This window comes from Coregonus lavaretus (genome assembly GCF_964263955.1).
Source record: "Coregonus lavaretus genome assembly, chromosome: 8".
Taxonomy (NCBI): domain Eukaryota; kingdom Metazoa; phylum Chordata; class Actinopteri; order Salmoniformes; family Salmonidae; genus Coregonus; species Coregonus lavaretus.
In genome coordinates, this window is record NC_139995.1 from 36040210 (window position 1) to 36059055 (window position 18846).

Sequence of the window (18846 nt, forward strand, 5' to 3'; positions counted from 1 at the left end):
AACTGTCAGAAACCGTCTCAGGGAAGCTCATCTGCGTGCTCGTCGTCCTCACCAGGGTCTTGACCTGACTGCAGTTAGGTGTTGTAACCGACTTCAGTGGACAAATGCTCACCGATGGCCACTGGCAGGCTAGAGAAGTGTGCTCTTGACTGATGAATCCCGGTTTCAACAGTACTGAGCAGGCGGTGTCGTGTGGGCGAGCGGTTTTCGGATGTCAACATTGTGAACAGAGTTCCCCATGGTGGCGGCGTGGTTATGGTATGGGCAGGCATAAGCTATGGACAACAAACACAATTGCATTTTATCTATGGCAATTTGAATGCACAGAGATACCGTGACGAGATCCTGAAGCCCATTGTCATGCCATTCATCCGCCACCATCACCTCATGTTTCAGCATGATAATGCATGGCCCCATGTTGCATGGATCTGTACACAATGCCTGAAAGCTGAAAATGTCCCAGTTCTTCCAGGGCCTGCATACTCACCGAACATGTTACCCATTGAGCATGTTTGGGAACCTCTGGATCAACGTGTACGAAAACATGTTCCAGTTCCCGCCAATATCCAGCAACTTCGCACAGACATTGAAGAGGAGTGGGACAATGTTCCACAGGCCACAATCAACAGTCTGGTCAACTCTATGCAAAGGAGATGTGTTGCGCTGTATGAGGCAAATGGTGGTCACACCAGATACTGACTGGTTTTCTGATCCACGCCCCTACTTTTTTTTTAAAAGGTACCTGTGACCAACAGATATCTGTATTCCCAGTCGTGAAATCCATAGATTAGGGCCTAATTTATTTATTTCAATTGACTGATGTCCTTATCTGAACTGTAACTCAGTAAATCTTTTAAATTGTTGCATGTTGCGTTTATATTTTTGTTCATTATAGAAAAAAAGGTGTTATCTAGAACCAAAAAGTGTTCTTCGGCTGTCCCCATAGGATAACCCTTTGAAGAACCCCTTTCCGTTCCAGGTAGAACCCTTTCCGTTCTAGGTAGATCCCATTGGGTTCCTTTCCACAGAGGGTTCTACATGGAACCCAAAAGAGATTTACCAGGAACCAAAAAGGATTATACTTGAAATCAAAAAGGGTTCATAGCAACAGCCGCAGAATACTTTTTTTCTAAGAGGGTCATTTCCATGTAAAAGGACCCATGAGCACCAACATGTGAAGTTCATACAGATCTTAATTTGAGTCCGTTTTCTACAGCAGGAAAATAATCCTGCAGCAACAGGAAATGTCAATTATTATGTACACTGAACAAAAATATAACACAACGCCACAAATGTCTCAAGTTTTGAAAGGGCGTGCAATTGGCATGCTGACTGCAGGAATGTCCACCAGAGCTGTTGCCAGATAATTGAATATTAATTTCTCTACCATAAGCAGCCTCCAACGTTGTTTTAGAGAATTTGGCAGTACGTCCAACCGGCCTCACAACCGCAGACCAAGTATATGGCATTGTGTGGGCGAGTGGTTTGCTGATTTCAACATTGTAAACAGAGTGCCCCATGGTTGCGGTGGGGTTATGGTATGGGCAGGTATAATCTACAGACAACGAACACAATTGCATTTTATCGATGGCAATTTGAATGCACAGAAATACTGTGACGTCAACTAATCGGAGGGTCAATGGCGCCGGAGGGGATGGCTGCCAATTTACGGGCTCCTAAGCAATTGTGCTATTTAGTGTGTTTATTTCACATTGTTTATAACTTAATTTGTACATAATGTTTCTGCTACCGTCTCTTATGACCGAAAATAGCTTCTGGATATCAGAACAGCGATTACTCACCTCAACTGGACAAAGATTGTTTTATTTTAATGAGTCTGACGCGAAGGATATACTGTTGCTCCCGGACCAGGCCCAAATGCCTGTCATTCGCATGAAGAAAAGACGGAGATACAGGGAGCTCCGTTCGAGACTCTCCTACCAATGGGACATTAAAAACTGTAATATCTTATGTTTCACAGAGTCGTGGCTGAACGACGACACGGATAATATACAGTTGGCTGGGTTTTCCATGCACCAGCAAGACAGAACAGCGACCTCCGGTAAGACGAGGGCTGGTGGTGTATGTCTATTTGTCTATAACAGCTGGTGTGTGATGTCTAATATTAAGGAAGTCTCGAGGTATTGCTCGCCTGAGGTAGAGTACCTCATGATAAGCTGTAGACCACACTACCTACCAAGAGTTTTAATCTATATTTTTCGTAGCTGTCTATTTACCACTACAATGGCCGATGCTGGCACTAAGACCACACGCAACGAGCTGTATAAGGCCATAAGCAAACAAGAAAATGCTCATCCAGAAGCGGCACTCCTAGTGGCCGGGGACTTTAATGCAGGCAAACTTAAATCCGTTTTACGTAATTTCTACCAGCAGGAAAAAAACTCTAGACCACCTTTACTCCACACACAGAGACGCGTACAAAGCTCTCCCTTGCCCTCCATTTGGAAAATCGGACCATAATTCTGTTGTCCTGATTCCTGTTTACAAGCAAAAACTAAAGCAGGAAGTACCAGTGACTCACTCAATATGGAAGTGGTCAGATGACACGCATGCTACGCTACAGGACTGTTTTGCTAGCACAGACTGGAATATGTTCCGGGATTCATCCAATGGCATTGAGGAGTATACCACTTCAGTCACCGGCTTCATCAATAAGTGCATCGACGACGTCGTCCCCACAGTGACCGTACGTACGTACACTACCGTTCAAAAGTTTGGGGTCACTTAGAAATGTCCTTGATTTCGAAAGAAAAGCAATTTTTTTCCCATTAAAAGAACATCAAATTGATCAGAAATACAGTGTAGACATTGTTAATGTTGTAAATGGCTATTGTAGCTGGAAATGGCTGATTTATAATGGAATATCTACATAGGCCTACAGTGGCCCATTATCAGCAACCATCAGTCCTGTGTTCCAATGGCACGTTGTGTTTGCTAATCCAAGTTTATCATTTTAAAAGGCTAATTGATCATTAGAAAACCATTTTGCAATTATGCTAGCACAGCTGAAAACTGTTGTGCTGATTAAAGAAGCAATACTGTCACGCCCTGACCTTAGATATCCCTTTTATTCTCTATTTGGTTAGGTCAGGGTGTGATTTGGGTGGGCATTCTAGTTTTTCTATTTCTTTGTTGGCCGGGTATGGTTCCCAATCAGAGGCAGCTGTCTATCGTTGTCTCTGATTGGGGCTCATACTTAGGCAGCCCTTTTCCCACCTTAGTTTGTGTGATCTTGTTTTTGTATGGTTGCTTTGTAGCCTACAGAACTTTGTATTTCGTTGTTTTGTCTGTTTCATTTAATAAATTAATATGTTCGCCTACCACGCTGCACCTTGGTCCGAGCCTTCAATCAACGAACGTGACAGAAGATCCCACCACAAACGGACCAATCAGCGTGGCCGGGAGGAGCAGACGTTTTGGACATGGGAGGATCAACGGCGACTCCAAAGTTCACGACCACGACAGAAGCCTGAGAGGCAGCGGCCACATTTTTTTTGGGGGGGGCACACAGGGTGGTTGGCGGAGCCAGGTTTCAGACCAGAGCCAACTCCCCGCACTCGCTTTGTGGAGCGTGTGACCGTTCAGGCGCCATGTTATGCAGTGATGCGCACCGTGTCTCCAGTGCGTCTTCGTAGCCCAGTGCGTCCGGTGCCAGCGCCCCGCACTTGCAAAGCCTTCGGTGATGATCCATGGCAGAAAGCCTCCAGTGATGATCCATGGCAGAAAGCCTCCAGTGATGATCCATGGCAGAAAGCCTCCAGTGATGATCCATGGCACGAAGCCTCCAGTGATGATCCATGGCACGAAGCCTCCAGTGATGATCCATGGCACGAAGCCTCCAGTGATGATCCATGGCACGAAGCCTCCAGCGACGGTCTGCAGGTCAGAGTCTCCAGCGACGGTCGGCAGTTCAGAGCCTCCGGTGACGATCTACGGTCCGGTTCCTCCGGCGACGATTCACGGTCCGGAGCTTCCGGCGACGATCCCCGCACCAGAGTCGCCAACGAAGATGGCGGATCCGCGAGCGGAGCGGGGTCTACGTCCCGCACCAGAGCTGCCACCGAGGCTAGATGCCCACCCGGACCCTACCCTAATGAGTCAGGTTTTGCGGCCGGAGTCCGCACCTTTGTGTGTGGGGGGGGGGGGGGGGGGGTACTGTCACGCCCTGACCTTAGATATCCCTTTTATTCTCTATTTGGTTAGGTCAGGGTGTGATTTGGGTGGGCATTCTAGTTTTTCTATTTCTTTGTTGGCCGGGTATGGTTCCCAATCAGAGGCAGCTGTCTATCGTTGTCTCTGATTGGGGCTCATACTTAGGCAGCCTTTTTCCCACCTTAGTTTGTGGGATCTTGTTTTTGTATGGTTGCTTTGTAGCCTGCAGAACTTTACATTCGTGTGTATTTCGTTGTTTTGTCTGTGTTTCATTTAATAAATTAATATGTTCGCCTACCACGCTGCACCTTGGTCCGAGCCTTCAATCAACGAACGTGACAAATACAACTGGCCTTCTTGAGACTAGTTGAGTTTCTGGAGTATCAGCAATTGTGGTTCGATTACAGGATCAAAATGGCCAGAAACAAAGAACTTTCTTCTGAAACTCGTCAGTCTATTCTTGTTCTGAGAAATGAAGGCTATTCCATGTGAGAAATTGCCAAGAAACTGAAGATCTCGTACAACGCTGTGTACTACTCCCTTCACAGAACAGCGCAAACTGGCTCTAACCAGAATAGAAAGCGGAGTGGGAGGCCCCGGTGCACAACTGAGCAAGAGGACAAATACATTGGTGTCTAGTTTGAGAAACAGACTCTTCACCTCTTCACTGTTGACGTTGAGACTGGTGTTTTGCGGGTACTATTTAATTAAGCTGCCAGTTGAGGACCTGTGAGGAGTCTGTTTCTCAAACAAGACACTAATGTATTTGTCCTCTTGCTCAGTTGTGCACCGGGGCCTCCCACTCCTCTTTCTATTCTGGTTAGAGCCAGTTTGCGCTGTTCTGTGAAGGGAGTAGTACACAGCATTGTACGAGATCTTCTGTTTCTTGGCAATTTCTCGCATGGAATAGCCTTCATATTTGTTTCTGGCCATTTTGATCCTGTAATCGAACCCACAATTGCTGATGTTCCAGATACTCAACTAGTCTCAAGAAGGCCAGTTTTATTGCTTTTTTTAATCAGCACAACAGTTTTTAGCTGTACTAACATAATTGCAAAAGGGTTTTCTTATGATCAATTAGACTTTTAAAATTATAAACTTGGATTAGCAAACACAACGTGCCATTGGAACACAGGACTGATGGTTGCTGATAATGGGCCTCTGTACGCCTCTGTAAATATTCCATTAAAATCAGCTGTTTCCAGCTACAATAGCCATTTACAACATTAACAATGTCTACACTGTATTTCTGATAAATTTGATGTTATTTTAATGGACAACAAAATTGCTTTTCTTTCGAAAACAAGGACATTTCTAAGTGACCCCAAACTTTTGAACGGTAGCGTACATATCCCAACCAGAAGCCATGGATTACAGGCAACATCCGCACCGAGCTAAAGGCTAGAGCTGACACTTTCAACGAGCTGGACACTAATCCGGACGCTTACAAGAAATTCCGCTATGCCCTCAGACGAACCATCAAACAGGCAAAGCGTCAATACAGGACAAAGATTGAATCCTACTACACCGGCTCAGATGCTCGTCGGATGTGGCAGGGCTTGCAAACTATTACGGACTACAAAGGGAAACCCAGCCGCGAGCTGCCCAGTGACGCGAGCCTACCAGACGGGCTAAATGCCTTATGCTCGCTTCAAGGCAAGCAACACTGATGCATGCATGAGAGCACCAGCTGTTCCGGACGACTGTGTGATCACGCTCTCCGTAGCCGATGTGAGCAAGACCTTTAAACAGGTCAACATTCACAAGACCACGGGGCCAGGCGGATTACCAGGACGTGTACTCAGAGCATGCACGGACCAACTGGCAAGTGTCTTCATTGACATTTTCAACCTCTCCCTGACAGTCTGTAATACCTACATATTTCAAGTAGACCACCATAGTCCCTGTGCCCAAGAAAGCGAAGGTAACCTGCCTAAATGACTACCACCCCGTAGCACTCACGTTGGTAGCCATGAAGTGCTTTGAAACGCTGGTCACGGCTCACATCAACACCATCATTCCGAAAACCCTAGACCCACTCAATTCGCATACTGCCCCAACAGATCCACAGATGGCGCAACCTCAATTGCACTATACACTGCCCTTTCCCACCTGGACAAAAGGAACACCTATGTGAAAATGCTGTTCATTGACTACTGCTCAGCGTTCAACACCATAGTGCCCACAAAGCTCATCACTAAGCTAATGACCCTGGGACTAAACACCTCCCTCTGCAACTGGATCCTGGACTTCTTGACGGGCCACCCCCAGGTGGTAAGGGTAGGCAACAACCCATCTGCCACGCTGATCCTCAACACAAGGGCCCCTCAGGGGTGCGTGCTTAGTCCCTTCCTGTACTCCCTGTTCACCCATGACTGCGTGGCCAAGCACGACTCCAACACATTTACATCATTTAGCAGACGCTCTTATCCAGAGTGACTTACAAATTGGTGCATTCAACTTATGATAGCAAGTGGGACAACCACTTTTTTTTAATTCTTTTTTTTTTTAATGAGGGGCTAACACCATCATTAAGTTTGCTGACGACACAACGGTGGTAGGCCTGATCACCGTCAATGATGAGACAGCCTATAGGGAGAAGGTCAGAGACCGTGGTGCCAGGGAAATAACCTCTTCCCTCAACGTGAGCAAGACAAAGGAGCTGATCGTGGACTACAGGAAAAGGAAGTTCAAACATGCCCCCATTCTCATCGACTGGGCTGTAGTGGAGCGGGTCGAAAGCTTGAAGTTCCTCGGTGTCCACATCACCAACGAACTATCATGGTCCAAACACACCAAGATAGTTGTGAAGAGGGCACGACAATGCCTATTTCCCCTCAGGAGACTGATAAGAGTTGGCATGGGTCCCCAGATCCTCAAAAAGAGTGTAGTGCGTACGGCCCAGTACATCACTGGGGCCAAGCTTCCTGCAATACAGGACCTCTATACTAGGCGGTGTCAGAGGAAGGCCCAAAAAATTGGCAAAGACTCCAGTCACCCAAGTCATAGACTGTTCTCTCTGCTACCGCACGGCAAGCGGTACCGGAGCACCAAGTCTAGGTCCAAAAACAGCTTCTACCCCCAAGCCATAAGACTGCTGAACAATTAATCAAATGGCCACCCGGACTATTTGCATTGACTATGCATAGTCACTTTACCCCTACCTACATATACAAATTACCTTGAGTAACCTGTACCCCGCTCATTGACTCGCTACCGGTACCCCCTGGATATACAGTGCGTTCGGAAAGTATTCAGACACCTTCACTATTTCCACATTTTGTTACGTTACAGCTTTATTCTAAATTGGATTTAAAAAATCATCCTCATCAATCTACACACAATACCCCATAATGAAAAAGTGAAGAAAAAAAATACATTTACATAAGTATTCAGACCCTTTGCTATGAGACACAAATTGAGCTCAGGTGCATCCTGTTTCCATTGATCATCTATGAGATGTTTCTACAACTTGATTGGAGTCCACCAAGGCACACACCTGTCTATATAAGGTCACACAGTTGACAGTGCATGTCACAGCAAAAACCAAGCCATGAGGTCGAAGGTATTGCCGTAGAGCTCTGAGACAGGATTGTGTCGAGGCACAGATCTGGGGAAGGGTACCAAACAATTTCTGCAGCATTGAAGGTCCCCAAGAACACAGTGGCCTCCATCATTCTTACATGGAAGCAGTTTGGAACCACCAAGACTCTTCCTAGAGCTGGCCGCCCAGCCAAACAGAGCAATCGGGGGAGAAGGGCCTTGGTCAGTGAGGTGACCAAGAACCTGATGGTCACTCTGACAGCCCTCTTGGAGTTTGCCAAAAGGCACCTAAAGACTCTCAGACCATGAGAAACAAGATTCTCTGGTCTGATAAAACCAAGATTGAACTCTTTGGCCTGAATGCCCAAATCAAATCAAATTGTATTGATCACATACACATTTAGCAGATGTTATTGCGGGTGTAGCGAAATGCTTGTGTTTCTAGCTCCAACAGTGCTGTAATATCCAAGCGTCACATCTGGAGGAAACCTGGCACCATCCCTACGGTGAAGCATGGTGGTGGCAGCATCATGCTGTGGGGATGTTTTTCAGCAGCAGGGACTGGGAGACTAGTCAGGATCGAGGGAAAAATGAACGGAGCGAAGTATAGAGAGATCCTTGATGAAAACCTGCTCCAGAGCGCTCAGAACATCAGATTGGGGCGAAGGTTCACCTTCCAACAGGACAACGACCCGAAGCACACAGCCAAGACAATGCAGGAGTGGCTTCGGGTCAAGTCTCTGAATGTCCTTGAGTGGCCCACCCAGAGCCCAGACTTGAACCCGATCGAACATCTCTGGAGAGACCTGAAAATAGCTGTGCAGCGACGCTCCCCATCCAACCTGACAGAGCTTGAGAGGATTTGCAGAGAAGAATGGGAGAAACTCCCCAAATACAGGTGTGCCAAGCTTGTAGCGTCATACAAAAGAAGACTCAAGGTTGTAATCGCTGCCAAAGGTGCTTCAACAAAGTACTGAGTAAAGGGTCTCAATACTTATATAAATGTGATATTTCAGTTTTTTATTTTTAATACATTTGCACACATTTCTAAAAACCTGTTTTTACTTTCACATTATGGGGTATTGTGTGTAGATTGATGAGGGGAAGAAAACTATTTAATCCATTTTAGATTAAGGCTGTAACGTAACAACATTATGAAAAAATCAAGGAGTCTGAATACTTTCCGACAACAATATATCCATAGGAAAGTATTTTTAAACCAACTTGTCAAAGTGCTGGTAGTGCGTTCAGATTCCTATCACATGAAGCATGTGCACAACCATGTAAACGTGCACGAGTGTCACGCCCTGACCTCTAGAACTCTAGTTAGTTTGGTCAGGGTGTGCATGTTTAGTTCTATGTTGTATATCTATGGTTAGATTCTAGTTGTTTGACTTCTATGTTTGGCCGGGTATGATTCCCAATCAGAGGCAGCTGTCGCTCGTTGTCTCTGATTGGGGATCATACTTAAGTAGCCTGGTTGCAGTCCTTGTTTGTGGGATCTTGTTCCGTGTAGGCTGGTTGTTGTATAGCCCATAGGACTTTCACGTCACGTTGTTTTTGTATGTTTATTCTAATAATTAAACATGTACGCATACCACACTGCACCTTGGTCTGACCCATCTCTCAACGTCCGTGACAACGAGTTTGGCAAGTATGCATGTATTTACATCGTGTGCACATGCATCATGTGATATAAATATGAACGCGCTACCAGCACTTTGACAAGTTGGTTTAAAAATACTTTCCTGTGGATATATTGTTGTACTTGGTACAGTAAGTACAAATATAATTGTATTCAACATTCCGGCTTGGAGGACCTGAGAAGACCATTTCCAGAATCAAACACTGTAATGTCCCAGATGTTGGTGGATTTAGAAATTCACCCATCTGGTCTCCAGGCAAGACACCATTTTCAACTTTACATATCATTGGTCAATAACCATAATTGGATTGGTGTATTCGTCTCTCTATTTGATCAAAAGGGGAATAACTCAATTGGTGATCTTGTGCTTGCATGTTTTATACCTACACATGGTTATACATTGATCTTTTATAGTCATTGAATTACCAAGTTGTTGACTAGATATAGGATAATTTCATACATTGATTTACTTTGATCTTTACTCCGCTGATTTACTGAGTTAGACTTTTTTCTGAGAGTTGGCGTGCAGCTACATTTCGTAGACACTTTTAGATTCGCGATGTGTTAAGAGTGATTTACGTCTTGGATTCATTAGGTCAACGAGAGGGCATAGAGAGGAATTACAGAAGTCATCTCTAAAGCCATAAGGAATCCTTCTAGTCATGTAGCTAAAGTATCTCTGAACCAGGGTTTCCGTTAGCCGGCTTTTGTCAGATACATTTTTTAAAAATAGAAAAGCCGATAAATAAAATTGGCGCCAGCCAATTGTCCAGGAGAAGAAGAAAAAATCCCATTGTGAAATAATGCTTTTTAGCCTATTTATTGATGGGAATACCAGTCCATGGAAATACACTACATGACGTAAAGTATTTGGACACCTGCTCGTCGAACATCTCATTCCAAAATCATGAGCATTAATATGGAGTTGGTCCCCCCTTTGCGTCTATAACAGCCTCCACTCTTCTGGGAAGGCTTTCCACTATATGTTGGAACATTGCTGCAGGGACTTGCTTCCATTTAGCCATGAGCATTCATGAGGTCGGGCACTGATGTCTGGCTTGCAGTCGGCGTTCCAATTCATCCCAAAGGTGTTCGATGGGGTTGAGATCAGGGCTCTGTGCAGGCCAGTCAAGTTCTTCCACACCGATCTCGACAAAACATTTCTGTATGGACCTCGCTTTGTGCACGGGGCATTGTCATGCTGAAACAGGAAAGGGTCTTTCCCAAACCGTTGCCACAAAGTTGGAAGCACAGAATTGACTAGAATGTCATTGTATGCTATAGCGTTAAGATTTCCCTTCATTGGAACTAAGGGCCATAGCCTGAACCATGAAAAACAGCCCCAGACCATTATTCCTCCTCCACCAAACTTTACAGTTGGCAGTATGCATTGGGGCAGGTAGCGTTCTCCTGGCTTCCGCCAACCCAGATTCGTCAATCGGACTGCGAGATGGTGAAGTGTGATTCATCACTCCAGGGAACGCGTTTCCACTGTTCCAGAGTCTAACGGCGGCGAGCTTTACACCACTCCAGCGGATGCTTGGCATTGCACATGGTGATCTTAGGCTGATCTTAGGCTGCTCAATTCATGAAGCTCCCGATGAACAGTTCTTGTGCTGACATTGCTTCCAGAGGCAGTTTGGAACTCGGTAAGCTTGTGTGGCGTACCACTGAGCCGTTGTTGCTCCTAGACGTTTCCACAATAACAGCACTTAAAGTTGACCGGGGCAGCTCTAGCAGGGCAGAAATTTGACGAACTGACTTGTTCGTCCTATGACGGTGCCACATTGAAAGTCACTGAGCTCTTAAGTAAGGCCATTCTACTGCCAATGTTTGTCTATTGAGATTGCATGGCTGTGTGCTCAATTATATACACCTGTCAGCAACGGGTGTGACTGAAATAGCCGAATCCACTAATTTGAAAGGGTGTCCACAAACTTTTGTGTGTGTGTGATATATATATATATATATATATATATATATATATATATATATATATATATATATATATATATATATATATATATATATATATATATATATATATATATATATATATATATATACAGTGAGGGGGAAAAAAGTATTTCATCCCCTGCTGATTTTGTATGTTTGCCCACTGACAAAGAAATGATCAGTCTATAATTTTAATGGTAGGTTTATTTGAACAGTGAGAGACAGAATAACAACAAAAAAATTCAGAAAAACGCATGTCAAAAATGTTATAAATGTATTTGCCTTTTAATGAGGGAAATAAGTATTTGACCCCTCTGCAAAACATGACTTAGTACTTGGTGGCAAAACCCTTGTTGGCAATCACAGAGGTCAGACATTTCTTGTAGTTGGCCACCAGGTTTGCTCACACCTCAGGAGGGATTTTGTCCCACTCCTCTTTGCAGATCTTCTCCAAGTCATTAAAGATTCGAGGCTGACGTTTGGCAACTCGAATCTTCAGCTCCCTCCACAGATTTTCTATGGGATTAAGGTCTGGAGACTGGCTACATCACTCCAGGACCTTAATGTGCTTCTTCTTGAGCCACTCCTTTGTTGCCTTGGCCGTGTGTTTTGGGTCATTGTCATGCTAGAATACCCATCCACGACCTATTTTCAATGCCCTGGCTGAGGGAAGGAGGTTCTCACCCAAGATTTGACGGTACATGGCCCTGTCCATCTTCCCTTTGATGCTAAAGTTGTCCTGTCCCCTTAGCAGAAAAACACCCCCAAAGCATAATGTTTCCACCTCCATGTTTGATGGTGGGGATGGTGTTCTTGGGGTCATAGGCAGCATTCCTCCTCCTCCAAACACGGCGAGTTGAGTTGATGCCAAAGAGCTCAATTTTGGTCTCATCTGACCACAACACTTTCACCCAGTTCTCCTCTGAATCATTCAGATGTTCATTGGCAAACTTCAGACGGCCCTGTATATGTGCTTTCTTGAGCAGGGGGACCTTGCGGGCGCTGCAGAATTTCAGTCCTTCACGGCGTAGTGTGTTACCGATTGTTTTCTTGGTGACTATGGTCCCAGCTGCCTTGAGATCATTGACAAGATCCTCCCGTGTAGTTCTGGGCTGATTCCTCACCGTTCTCATGATCATTGCAAATCCACGAGGTGAGATCTTATATGGAGCCCCAGGCCGAGGGAGTTTGACAGGTCTTTTGTGTTTCTTCCATTTGCGAATAATCGCACCAACTGTTGTCACCTTCTCACCAAGCTGCTTGGCGATGGTCTTGTAGCCCATTCCAGCCTTGTGTAGGTCTACAATCTTGTCCCTGACATCATTGGAGAGCTCTTTGGTCTTGGCCATGGTGGAGAATTTGGAATCTGATTAATTGATTGCTTCTGTGAACAGGTGTCTTTTATGCAGGTAACAAACTGAGATTAGGAGCACTCCCTTTAAGAGTGTGCTCCTAATCTCAGCTCGTTACCTGTATAAAAGACACCTCGGAGCCAGAAATCTTTCTGATTGAGAGGGGGTCAAATACTTATTTCCCTCATTAAAAGGCAAATCAATTTATAACATTTTTGACATGCATTTTTCTGGATTTCTTTGTTGTTATTCTGTCTCTCACTGTTCAAATAAACCTACCATTAAAATTATAGACTGATCATTTCTTTGTCAGTGGGCAAACGTACAAAATCAGCAGGGGATCAAATACTTTTTTCCCTCACTGTATATATATAGTGTACATTTAACTGGTCATTATTATTGGTCTATAGGTTAATTTGCATAATTTAGGGGAATTAAATTGGCTAGAGTTTAGAGTATATTATTTATCACACGTGTACAGCATACAGATACAGAGCCTTTGAGTGGAAAATTTGCACTTTGAACATGTTAGAATACATCAGAATTCGATAACGACCGCATATCGTTCCGGTAAATTTCTCAAATGTCCAGTAAATTAATATGTTGCCGGTCAAATGTACGGCGCCACATTTTCCTAACGGAAACCCTGCTCTGAACCTTTTAGGAGATCCAATCAGGTACTGGCGACGCCATGGGGAAATCTGTTGAACTCAAAACTACCATCTGTGTTGGATGGAGACATTTCGATACATGTAACATGGCTCAACTTTGACCTGCTTTCAAGCCAGACTTGGTTCCTCTATTCTGACTGCCAGCTTGTAAGGTCCCAAAAGGCACCCTATTCCCTATGTAGTGCACTACTTTTAATCAGAGTGAAAAGTAGTGCACTAAATAGGGAATAGGGTGCCATTTGGGACACCGTTGTTTTCAGATGGAATGTCGCCAGTAGATCCTCATACACAATTATACCGCCAACATGACCTTGTTAGAAACCAATGTGTTTGATATGTAGGGTAAAGTGAGTATCAGACCAGTCAGTTGAGCAGGCCAATACTCAGACACACTCCCACGCATCATTAGCTCCCTCATTACCCTAACAGACACAAACTCAGGTTGCCGCGTTGCTAAGCGTCAGCCAATCGCTGGTTGCCTCTCAAACGATAAAAAAGGGAATCAGAAATGAAAAAATGAGAAAGCAATTTAATGTGAGCTCCTTTGATTTCGTCTCACTTTGATGTAAGTGTGGTTGTCAGGGCTGGGGCTTGCATTGCTATAAATGGGGAACATCTGGTGTGAGCACTATGGAGTGCCCCCACCCCCCATCATGGCCTAGTGCTGTGAAATTTGTCAGTGTGCAGATCCAAACTAATTGGGGTTTCACTTTATTTTACAAACCTATTCTCTCAATGCACTGTGAGCCATCTTGAATACTGATTGGCTGAAAGCCGTGGAATATCAGACCGTATACCACGGGTATGAAAAAACATTTATATTTACTGCTCTGATTACGTTGGCAACAAGGCACCTCGGGTGTTTGTGGTATATTGCCAATATACCACAGCTAACGGCTGTATCCAGGCACTCCGCGTTGCGTCGTGCTTAAGAACAGCCCTTAGCCGTGGTATATTGGCCATATACCACACCCCCTCGGGCCTTATTGCTTAAATACCTATTTCGTTCTGCTAATAGATTCAGCCCAACCAAATCGCCCCCTTTCGTCAGTTTTCCTTCACTGTTTTAAGATTGTTTTAGGGATCTTAGGGAGATTTATGTAGGCAGAAATCGGATCGTTTGGGTCAAGATGGTTTTAGTGTCTGATTTATGTGATGTTTAGTGTATTAAAGCTGTCTGATCTGTGCTTGATCTCTACTGTCTCCTGTGATGTAGTCTCAGTGTCAGTTTGTGCTGCATCAGTATTTGGCTTTGTTTTGGGTCTCCTAGACAAGGTGCTCCCACAGGGTGCAGTCCGCTTAAATCGAGTGCAGGATTTCAGCCTTGATGATTAGGGACATTTAAACCATTTTCAATGTGATCTACTGTTTATCAAAAGAGATTGTTTGCTGTCTGCCCATATGTGTGAAGTGTTATCCCATTGTTGAATGCAAGGATTGTTCTTATTTAGGGCTGGCGCGGTAATTGTATAACCGTATATAGGTTTACCGACGATTATGGATTAATACCGTGAATAAAATAACCGTACTAATACATATATTTACTTAAAAATACAATAAAATGTATCAATATAACCAATAGCAGTAGTGTACATTTATTATTATAAACAATTGTTTTTGTACCTTAATCCGTCAAACTGTCTCCATCTCCTCCCTCCAATGTGCGCTCTGTCCTTAAAAATGTGCTCGCTTTGTTGATGCTGTAACATGATCTTTATCTTTACTACCTTTAGCTGACTAAACTCCACAGTGAAGGAAGTTTCTGCTGAACTCCACCAATGGAGTGGAGCAGAGACCAGGCTTTGGAATTCAGCCCCGACTACATCGATTTCGCACAAGATCAATTAAACAAAAATGTGTATTATGAAAAACTAACCTTGTACCTATGTTTGTCCTCTGTAGTTGCATGCCTTTCTTTGGTTGCTGAAATCCATACTTTATCATATAACGTTAATCAAATACAACCACTGACTGTTGAGATTCAATTGGCACATGCGCATTTGTGCTATGTTGCCATCTTAAAGCAACATTAATGAGCAAACATTCAGTGGTTGTATTCAGTGGTTGTACATTTATTGAGAGTATGGATTTCAGCAAAGAAAGGCAAGCAACTACAGAGGACAAACATTGGTGCAAGGTTAGCGTATTGATCTTGGGCGAATCGATATAGTCTGAGCTGAAGTGGAGTTTATACTATACTACCTTATGCATAGTGCTCTGGCTATAAATTTTTATTTGGTTTGTAAAGATGCAAAAACTATGCTAAAAGCCACCATCTCTACTGAATTAACTACCAAATGTCATTCTTGGTGAGTGTGGACATTTTATAAGTGAATATGAATCCGAGACAAAGTGATGAAAACCGAAGTCGAAATCCATGCTAGGCTAGCAAGCATAATATATGTGTGCAACAGCTACACACCGCAACTGCATGACCACTGCTTTATACTTTTTTACTGTGGGGTGTGCTGCTGGAGAGGGGGCGAAAACGCTACGTCGGGGACCGCAGTTGTAGCCTCTTACAAACCATCACGATCTAGCGAAACAATGTAAACTTGCGAGAACAGGATGGTTCATACAAGGCTACCGCAGTTGTGCCTCAGCAAGGTGTCGTAATCGCGGCAACGGCAAAGGGTCATCTAGCGACAAATCAAGGAGCCAATAGCGATTCTCACTGAAAAATAGTTGGCAACACTGGCTATAAACGGTGACGGTGGACATTTGCCTGATAAATAATTCCATGACCGTCACAGCCCTATTCTGATTAACACACAAGCATGAATACTCTATATAGACTGATTGTACAAAACATAGCATCCTAATATTGAGATGCACCCCCTTTTGCCCTCAGAACAGCCTCAATTTGTCAATGCATGGACGAAAGCGTTCCACAGGGATGCTGGCTCATGGTGACTCCGATGCTTCCTGCAGTTGTGTCAAGTTAGCTGGATGTCGTTTCGGTGGTGGACCATTTCTTGGTCCACACAGGAAACTGTTGAGCGTGAGAAACCCAGCAGCATTGCAGTTCTTCACACACTCAAACCTGTGCGCCTGGCACCTACTACCATACCCTGTTCAGAGGCACTTCAATATTTTGTCTTGCCCATTCACCCTCTGTATGGCACACATACACAATCTATGTCTCAAGGCATAAAAATCCTTCTTCAACTTGTCTCCTCCCTTTCATCTACACTGATTGAAGTGGATCAATAAGGGATCATAGCTTTCACCTGGTCAGTCTGTCATGGAAAGAGCTGCTGTTCCTAATGTTTTGTACACTCAGTGTAGATTCTGTGCGCTTTCACATGCCATTCACAGCTGGTGCACCATAGAGTGGAATTGGTTTCTATATTCTCTCCTCTCTCCCTTATCTGCAACTCTTTTCTAATCCTGCTAAAATCCCAAATCCTGCTTAAGGGATCTGCCCCAGCCCTCGACCACAGCCCTCCCTGCCGCCTGTTCAATGGCCTGGGTGGGATGGATGGAGTGAGTGGATTTTTTTGTTGTTGTTCAAGAGGTTTAGTCAAACCAATGGTTGATTTTCTTCTCATACTGAAGGCACGCGATAATGTCGACCTGTAGTCTGTGTTTTGAAAGGGTTCTCTCTTCCAGTGTATGAATATGTAGTCCAGAAAGTAGTGCACTATGTAGGGAACAGGGTGCCGTTTGGTACGCACACATACTCTCTCCGTCGACATGGTGGTCACAATAATGAGGTCAGCTGAACTGATCAGAGGGTTGTTGAGATAAATGTTCTCCATGGGCTAGCTGCAGACAGATCGAACTTTTAGCCTCCTGTGCTAGCTTGAGAAAATCCACGACAAAATTGAATGTCATCACCCCATCCTATGCATGTGGGATAGCAGAGCTTGATTTAACCACAGTGGGCGTTATCATTCAAAACATTGGTTACTGGTTTTGTAAGTAATTTGCAATACTGAATGGGGTCTTGTCAAAAGTTCAAATGTATGTATGTCTGTCAGCCAGGGCACTTTGCACACTGAATCATCTCTTGTCAGGGTTTGTAGTGAATGTGAGCAGAAATTTGAATTTGGCTTACAGCATGCTTGGTAATGTAACAGACTACATTTCTGACTTAACTTTATAGGAATGTGCTTTGTTTAGCCGTGACTCAATAAATCATCCTCATAGTCCAGCAGCCATGTTGGATGAGCCATTCCATGAAATATCACATGCAACACCACCACATCTGCTCTGCACATTTCCCTGAGAACACGTTTGAACACGTGTTCTCAGTGACTCTATCGCCTGTTGGATATTTCATATGAAATCAATCAGCACATCCACTGGCTTCATCCATTCGATCTCGCGTGTGGAATGTGGAAGCTGCATTATTGGAGGGTGGCAAGGCAATGGAGTTGTGCTCTGCTCTGTCCCCAAATAGAGGTTTCCTTTGGTCAACTAGCAGGGGGCTGATGTGAAAGACCAAGGCCTTTGATTACAACACTGGTTGCCTCCTAAATGGTACATTATTCCTTACATAGATCCATATGGGCCCTGGTCAAAAGTAGTGCACTATATAGGACCCTCAAACTCAAATCTGTACCTCAAAGCCAGTTCCACTGTGTTATGTCATTGTTCCCCTCTAATCAGGGACTGATTTAGACCTGGGACACCAGGTGGGTGCAATTAATTATGAGGTAGAACAGAAAACCAGCAGGCTCTGGACCTCGTAGGGTAAGAGTTGAAAAACCCTGATATAGGGAATAGGGTGCCATTTGGGAAAATGGGGCCTGGTCAAAAGTAGTGCACTATATATAGAGAATAGGGTGCCATTTGGGACGCAACTCAAATCTCTCTCTGCCCAGCTCCATCACATGCCAGGTTACACATCATAACTAATGTATATTTCAAAGTCTTTCTCTGCTCATCTTTTATTATTAGTGTGTGTCTTTCTCACCCTGGAGCTGCTGTGCTGTTACATAAGGCTGTGTGAAACGCAAAGCGACCAGAGTTATTTATAGACAGGGTTTGTTGTTGATGTGCCGAAACCACTGTGTGTGTTGACACCTTTTAGAACATCATCCTTTGATATTCATCATCCTTTGATATTCATCATCACTAGATGTGCATTAGATGTGGTCATAAATAGCCTTTGATCAGCTTTGTTTCTCTATGCGAAGAGCCTGGTTGCTTCCCAAATGGCACCTTATTCCCTATATAGTGCACTGCTTTTGACCAGAGCTCTATAGGTCCTGGTTAAAAGTAGTGCACTACATAGGGAATAGGGTGCCATTTGGGACGCATCTTCTGTTTCTTAGGCTGCACATCGAGGACAGACACAACCTAGTAACCTCTAGTTTAGGTCAGTGGTTCCCAAACTGTGGGGTGAGGGGTCGGCAGGGGGGGACGCGGGGTCCCCCCCCCCCCCCCCCCCAAAAAAAAGTATCAAAAAATATATAGGTTTTTTAGCCCATAGATTTTGTTGTAATGTTTGAGTCACTTAAATATCAAATGAATACACATTAGACATGGCAAAATGGAT